At 44.8% G+C, this 3795-nt stretch overlaps 1 non-coding gene across 1 annotated transcript; it reads left to right on the forward strand.

Annotated features, from left to right (window-relative positions):
• The first annotated feature begins 399 nt into the window (after positions 1–399).
• Trnaa-cgc lies at positions 400–472 on the forward strand. The gene has a single exon. It is a non-coding gene; the product is annotated as a tRNA-Ala (tRNA).
• The last annotated feature ends 3323 nt before the right edge of the window (positions 473–3795 follow it).

The following is a 3795-nucleotide window of genomic DNA, read 5'->3' on the forward strand; positions in this document are numbered from 1 at the left end:
TTCTACATGTCTCCTGTTATTAATGTCTGCACTGTTACCTGACACATTAAAACATTTTGGCCATTCAGTTTACCTTTTTCAAAGTAAATGTGAAATTTAAACTGTAATTATATTCTGAGTCCTCTGTGTGCAATCCTGAATGTTTTCTTTAAAAGATTTTCCTCAGTCAACCATACCTTCAGATACATAGACTTGTCTTCTTCTTCACTAGAGAATATGCTGCTCCTAAGGAACATTTACATAATTCTGTTCCCTTTCATAATTTCTGTTTACAAAGTAGAAGACGTGGACATCAATGTAAGCTTTATTAACAGAGGTCTTGAACATCTAACAACCTGCGCCAGCATCCAATCTATGTAACTATATGTAACTTCATAGGCTTTCCCGGCGTGATGACTGAGCGAGGTGGCGCAGTGGTTAGCACACTGGACTCGCATTCGAGAGGACGACGGTTCAATCCCGTCCCCGGCCATCCTGATTTAGGTTTTCCGTGATTTCCCTAAATCGCTTCAGGCAAATGCCGGGATGGTTCCTTTGAAAGGGCACGGCCGATTTCCTTCCCCATCCTTCCCTCACCCAAGCTTGCGCTCCGTCTCTAATGACCTCATTGTCGACGGGACGTTAAACACTAATCTCCTCCTCCTCCCGGCGTGATAATTCTTGATAGCCTCCTCGAGTTTGCTGCCGGATCAAAAATGCAACATGATTCGATATTTCGACGATCTGTTTGTTGGCCATCTTCGGTGGAATGTTGCTGCTATTGAGTCTCGCTGAAAGCTGATGCCCAGGCGTTTTCTTTTTTTATTTATTGTTATTTCATCGCCCACGCCCCAAATGGGCGCGGGAGAGGGGGAGGTGGGGGAGGGTGGACGCCAGCAGTACAATACTCCGCTCCTCAACCAAAAGCATTCATAAGATATAACAAAGAAGACAGAATAATGTATGTAGATGGTTTACATTATACATTAAAAAGATTAATGACAGACAACTAAAATGACGAAAAAATAGACAGTTTAAAGAACAAAATTGTGATGAGTCGATACTCGTCTATGAAGAAAGCGCTGGAGCACTGCACTTTCATTTAACATCGGAGGGACTGCCCTAGATGAGAATTGTGGGAGGAGAGAATATGTTTTATAGAGGTTAAGGGGTGTGGGTAAAGAGATGTGGGTCTGTTAGGTGGGGAAACTATGGAGATGATAGGTAGTGGATAAAGTGGATAGTCGAAATACAGACTGTGGGAAAGACAGAGGGTGTGGAGGAGTAATGCTGTGTGAGGAAGGCAGTGGTACAAGAAGGATTGCGTTGATTTGTGGAAAGAGACCATACAGCGAGGTTATCAGTCTCATTGGATTAGGGAAGGACTGGGAAGGAAGTCGGCCGTGCCCTGTCAAAGGAACCATCCAAGCATATTTCTGAAGCAATTTAGGGTAAGCACAGAAAACCTAAATCAAGATGGCCAGACGCGGGATTGAACTGTCGTCATCTCGAATATGAGTCCAGTGTGCTCACCACTGCGCCATCTCACTCGGCGTAGAAGAAGAAAGAATAGGGCTGGGTGCAGAGGGAAAAGGAGAAAAGAACTCTTATGTGAACTGGGACAGGCGGAGAAGGGCTAAAGTTAGCAAGAGGGATAAATATTAGGGCGGATCTCATTGCCTGGAGGAGGGAGTTGGTTGAAGTTGCGTTGAGATAGGCATTTAGGTGTAAGGATGGATGGTTGTGTCTGAGAAGGCATGGCAGCATACCAGGGTTATGATGAGAGGTGACACAATGGGGTTACTGGAATCTAGTTTGCGGATAATATCGGAGATGAGGAGGTGTTCAATGTGTGTGAGGAGAGATGAGAATTTGATGAGATCGCAGAGGATCCATGTGGGATAAGGTAAACGGATGCAGAAAGCAAGACAGAGTGCATGGCAATTGAGTATCTGGAGGGACTTATAGAAATTTGGTGTGGTGCATATCCATGCATCAATTGCACATCAGAGGATGGGTCAGAGCAGGATTTTGAAAGTGTGGAGAGTAGTGGAGGGGAGTAACCACAAGTTTGGCCAGTTAGTAATTTTAGCATATTGTGGGGTTTCTGTTGGGTGGTTAGTAGGTGAGGTTTCCATACTAGTTCCAGGTCAGTGGTTCGTGCAAGATATTTAAGTGTGTTAATTAACTGGGTATATGGTCACAAATGGTGAGGTAGAAGTCATGGAGGTGAAAGATGTGGGTGGTTCATCCTAAAATTAATGCTTTGGTTTTGGAGGGGTTGATCCCATTCGTTACAACAGGAGGTAAACAGATTGAGGTGGATCTGGAGGGATTTTTGGGTTTGTGGGAGTGTAGGGTACAGAATGAGGAAAGCAGTGTCATCAGCATACTGAAGGAGATGGACTGTTTGGGAGAGGGGGTGGGGGGGGGGAGCTGCGTGTATCAACAGTGTAGAGAGGTTAACGGAGACGGAAGGTACCAGAACTGGTATTGTTAATAATGACAAAGGATGGGCGATTAGATAGGAAGAATGCAATAAGGTGGACATAGTTAATTGAAAGTACATCTGTCTGAGTTTGAAAAGGTGATTAGAATTCCATAAATGATTACAGGCTCTCTCTAGGTCGAAGGACACAAAAATAGCAGATTTATGGGAGTTGAGTTGGAGGGATAGGAGATGGGTGAGGTGCAGGAGTAGGTCATCAGAACAGAAACTGGGTTGGAAGCCATACTGGTTAGTTGGAAGGAGCTGGTGCTGGCTCAAGTGTTGATGGATGAGTTAGGAGAGGGTGGAATCGAAGACGTGCAGTAGATAGGGCGGTAGGAGGAGGAATTGGTTGGGGTTTTGTGTGGTCTGAAGAAAAGTAGGATTTTTGAGGTTTTCCAGAGCTCAGGATTGTAGCCTGTGGAAAGGATAGTGGTATAAAGGGTCAGAAGGGTGACGAGAAAGGAGAGGGGGGCATTCTTTAAGGTGTTGATAGGTGATTTATTCCTGACCAGGGGAAGTGTTGCGTTTTCTGTGAAGTATGTGTTTTACGTCATGTTCTGTGTATTTACTTCTGTGTGTGATATGTTACACAAGTACTCAAAGCTGGGAGCCAGAGACGGGGCAGGAGTGTTAGTACATTCGTGGGTGGTATGGAACCCGAAGTAATCAAAATGACGGTCGTCAGGGATGGAGAAAATGTCGGAGATATAGGGTACAAAAAGGTCATGTTCCCTCAGGTTATCAGGCAAGCGACGGTTGTTGTGGAGCAACAGGTAGTGAGATATGGGGTTATTGCTTGTGAGTTGTTGGAATGCCTTCCAATACTTGAAAGAGTTTATGGAGAGTGTAGCGTACAGTATGGTGCTTTTCTAGCACCAGTATCGGCTTTTTCTGCATTTCATAAATTCCTAATGTGTCTCTGTATTTGCCATTGGCATGTGAGCGAATCCCAGTCACGAATTCGCAGCAAGAAGCGGTACACCTGATGGGATTCTCGAAGGAGGAGTAGGGCTGATGAGAGAAGGGTGGAATGTAGAAGATATATGACCTTCGTAGGAATGTGGATGGATATATTGTCTGAAAAGGTCTGCTACAAGAAGGATGCGGCGTGAGAGATATCGAAAAGTTGCTGGAAGCTTGTAGTGTACCCTTCTCCTCGGGGTCCTGCCGTGAAAAATATAAAATAGAAAATCTGATTGGGTTTGGAATCTTGGTGGTTTCAGTTACGGATAAGGCGGACTTCGTATTATTGATTCAGATCGTGATATAATTTGACTGTGCATGGCAGACCGGGTCGGCAACACTACAAAAAGCGACTGTACGGA

The sequence above is a fragment of the Schistocerca piceifrons genome, chromosome 2 (assembly GCF_021461385.2).
Source record: "Schistocerca piceifrons isolate TAMUIC-IGC-003096 chromosome 2, iqSchPice1.1, whole genome shotgun sequence".
Taxonomy (NCBI): Eukaryota; Metazoa; Arthropoda; class Insecta; order Orthoptera; family Acrididae; genus Schistocerca; species Schistocerca piceifrons.